We start from the raw sequence: 5889 nt of genomic DNA, 5'->3' as shown, positions 1-5889 counted from the left end.
ACTGGTCATACTGGACAAGGGCCTGCCCTAGTGACCCCATTTTAACTTGATTCCTTTTTAAAGGCTGTCTCCAAATATGCCACACTCTGAAACACTGGAAGGGAAGACTTCACTGTGTGACTTTGAAAGTCAAAACTGGGGCCATGATGGTGATGCACTTCTGGTTTCTACCCTTTCCACTATCATATCCTTTAGTGGCTATCATTGTTAAAGTTATGCTCGTTCTGTATTACCCTGAAGCACATCTATCCTTTCCTTGACTCATCTGTGCTCCAGCTGCCGCTCTCTTCAGAGAAAACAAGTTTAATTCTTTCATCTTTTCTTGTGGAATTTACCTCCTTATTTACAAAATGTGATCCTTGATATTTCCCTCTCATGTTCCCTCCTCCAACTCTCTGATGTGTAAGGGAATTTAACTCTTTTGCTGCTCCCTTTTACTCTCCCTGAAGCTCCTGATGAAGTTATAGCATAATATAAAAATTTAAATTAAGATTCAATATTCTATCCACATATATTTCTTGTGCTTTTGTTTTATTCCTTAAGTTAGCAAATATCTTTTGAAGTTGTTTTTTATTATTTTATTACTGTGTGTATGTGTTTGGAGTGGGTTTTGGCTGCATTTGTAACTGTGAACCATATCCACACTGTGCCCCAAGATGCCAGAAGAGGGTGTTGGATCTGCGGGGATGGGCATTACAGACAGTTGTGAGCTGCCATGTGAGTGCTGGGATTAAACCAAGGTTACCTGGAGGAGCAGCCGGTGCTATTAGCACTGAGCCATTGATCCAGCTGCCTGTCCTACCTCTGCCACACACAAACCACACTTCAAATTGCAGAGGTCTTTCTTGGAGTTCACCTTGTTTTGTCATATTTGGTCAATCTGGGAACTCCTTCTACCTGCTACCCTATGTTGACATCTCTATTTCCACTTGGGCTAGTCACATATCCACCACTGAGACAAACTACCTGACATAGACAACTTAGAAGGAATGAGCTACTCTGGCTCATGGTTTCAGTCTCTCATTGTCTGACTCTGTTGCTTTTAGAACTGTAGCAATGCATAAAACATCATGGTGGAAGGATTCATGGTAGCGGCTGGCAGCTTACCACATGGCAGCCAGGGAGCAAGAGCCAGAGGCAAAGTATATTCCTCTAAGGAGCACTATGGGTAATCTACTTCCTCAGACCAGTTCCACCTTTTACTTTTCACCAACTCAGAATCATATCACCAAATGATGTTGTGTATCACTGGATTAATATATTGATTGAATCAAAGTCCTTGTGATCCACAAAAGTCCCCAAAGTCTATCCACTGGCAACCAATCCTGTAACATGGGATCTTACCGAGGAAATATTCCTTGTCCAAACTGTTACCATACCTGAAGTCTATCTTGCTTTCCTCTTCTTCCCTTTACTGTCCTCCTCAACCACATTGGGATTTTTTTCCCCTGAGGAAATGAACCCCTATCACATAGACGATGGCTCAGCTTTCAAAACCTGACCCATCTCCAGCATTATCTCTAAGTCCTCTCCCTTCCATTCACTGTGTTCTTTTAGCCTTACTGTTGTGGATCACCAGGTAACACTGCTCAGACATAACTTTAAGTCAATAGACAGTCTTTATTAGCCAGGTTCTCACTACACTGGGTATTCAGGATCTCTGTGTAGCCCCAAGCCCTTCTCATGATGGGCTTTTAAGTATAAAAACCATGTCCTGGGTTGACATACTTCAGTTAATAGCAACAGTTAGCCAGAAATGGAACTACAGAAGTCAAAAAGCAAGATGAGTACATTTAGAAACTTTCTCACAACTATGGACTTCAATAGATTAGGTCTTTATTTTACTTTTGGCAGTTGATTCTATCTATATTCTGAATTCTACAGCCTGAATTGTACTTCCATCATGGAGTCAGTTGTGTGAAGGTCTGGGGCCTTGTTATACCTTTTAAAAGCCAGAAAATTTTGATGTCGTTTCAAAGAGTTTCAAAAGGACAATTGGTAAATGAATATATGCACTCTTCTATTTGCCTTAAGCTATCACTTCTTTTTTTTTGGGGGGGGTGATGTGGGATGGGGAGGAAACAAAGTAGTCCTTGTTGGCCTGGAACTCACTATGTGTGCCAGGCTATCCTCAGAATCATATTTACCTGCCTCTGCCTCCCAAGTGCTGGGGTTAATGATAGGCACCACCGCATTCACCCAGCTGATAACTTGTGCCCTCATAATCCCTACATTTGAGGCAAGTTCATAAATCATTTCACCAGCAGGTTTCCCTGCCACCCTGGGCTGCCTTCCTCGGTTCTTTCTTCTATAGATCTCTGTGAGAACAGCATTGAACCTGTCAGATGTGAGCTATTTGACTTCCTACGATCAATCAACACCTAAATCCTAAATCGATTCCTAGTTCCTTCTTTTAAAAACTTAAACTGTTAGTTTCAGAACGATTTTATATTTATGGAAAACTTTATATAGAAAAGTTGCAAAAGCCGTACATGGCTTCAGATACAGTTCCCCCATTACTGAAGTCTAACACCTTCAAGCTCTCTACATTTGTTACAGTTAACGCACAAAGAGAGATATAGTATAGTTAACTAGGACTCTGATCAGTTTTCAGTTTAGTTTGCCTGCTTGTTTAAGATGGGACCAGAAGGGGCTTAGGTTGGCTTTGGATGATTTGAACTCCCTCTGTCCCCACCTCCCAGGGACTGAGAAGACAGACCACACCTGGTTAACACCATTCGGGGTTGGGTCTCCAGACTGTACATGCTTGGTGAGCACTCTACCAACTAAGACACAACGATGGCTCCTGGCTGTCATCTCCTTACTTGTATCTAATATCACCTTTCTCTTTCTCTCTCTCTCTCTCTCTCTCTCTCTCTCTCTCTCTCTCTCTCTCTCTCTCTCTCTCTGGAGCCTAATGACTATCCTGTATGATCTTTAATTGTGAGGTCTTATCTGAGACCTCCATTTTTAGGAAGTGAATTCATATATACTCCTAGCAATAGTGCTCCCACAAGAGGGTCTAAAACCTGTCCTTCGCCCTGGCAAACAACTCACACTGGTTATTTTCCGAGACAGCAAAGTTGTAAAATTGCCTAAATGAATCTCCATACCAATATGGAATTTTAAAATATGAGAATAATAAAAAGTAAAAGACACAGAGTCACAATTTACGGCAAACTGGAAGGTCAGATACTGTCCAGAGAGTCAAGGAAGGTTTATTTAGGTTACCATCCTCGGAGTTGAAATGAAAAGCATAAGTCAGAGCTAACAAAATAAGAGCTGTGTGGAGGGAAGGGCTCGTGCAGAGTTCCTTGATATGAGAAAAACAGTAAAGAAGCAGAAAACACTACGTGTAAATGGAGATGAGGAAGCAGGGGAGTGATGGCCAGAAATGGGAGCAAGTTTGTAATCTTATTTCTTGGTCACAAAGTAAGATTATTGGTTTTTATACTAAGAGAATGAGAAATTACTGAATTGCTTGAATATAGGACTTCAATATATAGATACTAGATTAGAAGTATCAAAGGAAAACAAATCAAAATGGAACTGATTGGTTCAGGGCACTGAAAGTGGATTCCAAAGGCCTAGACAAGTCTACATCCGAATTTTAAATCTTGGTCACACTCACAATCCACCTTTCCAGGTGGGTGACCTTGGCATATTGTTTATCTCTGCTAACCTCCTGTTCAACAGAGTCCTTTCTCAATGAACAAAATCCTACCCAGTCTCTTTCTTTGTAGACCACATATTCTCAGCCAGTACTAGTCATATCACATGACAAAGCCATGAACCTACACTCTGCTGTTATTTAGTTGCAAACATTGTTGATACTGTGTGAAACTCTGGAGCCTATCTTCCAGACTGTTTTAATCTGCCTTTTCCAAGAATATGATACTAATGAATCCTCAGTACATTTAATTTTCTCTGTTCTCAAAAAATGAAAAAAATACAAAAACAAAATTTAATTTTTTGTCTGAGAAGGAAAAGTGTCACATTCTATTATCATGATTATAAAATTAGTAACAGCGAATGAAAAAATTAGTGAAAAGCACTGAAATAATCACTGGTAACATTCTTATTTGTATCTTCTTTTTATGCTTTAAAAACTCTAGTCTGGGGCTGCGGCTCAGTGGTGGAGTGCTTGCCTTGTATATGCAGTGGCCTGGGTTCAACCCAAGCACCAAGAAGCAAAACAAACAAACAAACAAAAATTTGTATCCTTTAAAAAAAATTAATGTATTATTAATTGTACCCAATACTGGGTTTTATCGTGTGTCATAGGGTTCCTATTTCTGTGCAGGGATACCATGACCGTGGCAACTCTTAATAAAGAAAGCATTGCATTGGGACTGGCTTATAGTTTCAGAGATTTGGTCCAGGGAAAGCATGGCAGTGAGCAGGCAGACATGGTGCTGAAGACTGAGCCCAAAGTTCTATATCTGGATCATCAGGAAGCAGGAAAACAGAGCAACACTAGGCTGTTTTTCAAATGAAAGCATTTGAAACCTCGAAGTCCACGCCCTGTGACAACCTACTCCAACAAGGCCATATCTCCTAAAAGTGTCACTCACTGTGAAACTATGGGGGATGTTTTCATTCAAATCAGCACATTATGATATGTTCATACATTTACACAGAGTACTCTGATTACAAACAATGAGAAATAGTATCTTCATTTATATGTTTGTCTGTAAGCTATTTTATCAACAGAGAAGAAATTATGTTTATTATTTTTATACATCAAAGAATATTAATCTGCAGTAACAAATGTCACTCAAACGATGACTTGCATCTATTTTCTTATGTGTACATGGAGGTCAGAGAACAACTGGCAGGAACCAGTTCTCTCCATCCCAGGAATCACACTTAGGCTACTAGGCTTAGCAGTAAGCTCCTTTACACACTTGGCCGTGTTGTTGACCCCCAAGTGGTACTTAAAAACCAGGCATATAATCTCAGATATTCTCAGGCTGGGGTAGGAGAAATGAAAGTTCAAAATTGGCCTGTGATGCTGAATGAGTTTTTGGTGGACAACCTAGTGAGACCTTGTCTCAAAATTTCAATGTGAAAATAAAGGCTCATGTTTGCCTAAACATGTGCACAGCCCTGGGCTGAATGCCCAATGATACTACTATATAAAAAAGTAACAAATATGAAAATTCATGGAGGCGTAACTGCAAATTTTGATTGATAAGCATTTATAAGATCACTAAAGAGTAGTTTCTATTAAACCCTTCCCATAGGCTTGCTCTATCTGGAATCATCACTCCAGTGTGCAGAAGAGGCTGCAGCTCAGAGGCTGTCCTCAATCCTGGAGCACATTACCTGGTCAGAGGATGCTCAAGGTGCAGAAGCCAGGCCTGGTTGCTCTTTAATACCTGACACACATTTATTAAGTCAGTGACCATGACAGGAGGAGGTGAAGAAGAGGAAATTAAGTGGAACAGAGGCCAAGACAACAGAAGTGTGCAGGAAAGGAAAGAATTTGAGTGGTGAGGCAGAATCCTAGAGGGACAAGGAGGGTATGAGATGGGCCCAATGTTGAGACACAAGGTTTTGCATGTACCTGGGCTCAAGGTAACCGTCTTGGGCTCGTATTTTTGTCCTATCAATTAGTACTGAAGCACAACCCATAATTCTTTCTTTCTGCAACTCTTTAACAGGCATGTGCACATTTGGTGTGTAAAGGCCTAAGTAGTAAGCACTCTAGGTTTTGTGAAAACTTGGAGCATCTACCAGCGTTATACAACTACTCCAAAGAACAACTCTCTGATATCTAGAGGTATCCTCTTGCACCCCACCCAATGTACAGTTTCAGGAAGAGCTCATATAGAGTGGTGGAAGGAAGGAAGGAAGGAAGGAAGGAAGGAAGGAAGGAAGGAAGGA

This window comes from Grammomys surdaster, unplaced genomic scaffold (genome assembly GCF_004785775.1).
Source record: "Grammomys surdaster isolate TR1022 unplaced genomic scaffold, NIH_TR_1.0 140, whole genome shotgun sequence".
Lineage (NCBI taxonomy): Eukaryota > Metazoa > Chordata > Mammalia > Rodentia > Muridae > Grammomys > Grammomys surdaster.
Note: the sequence above shows the minus strand (reverse complement) of the source record.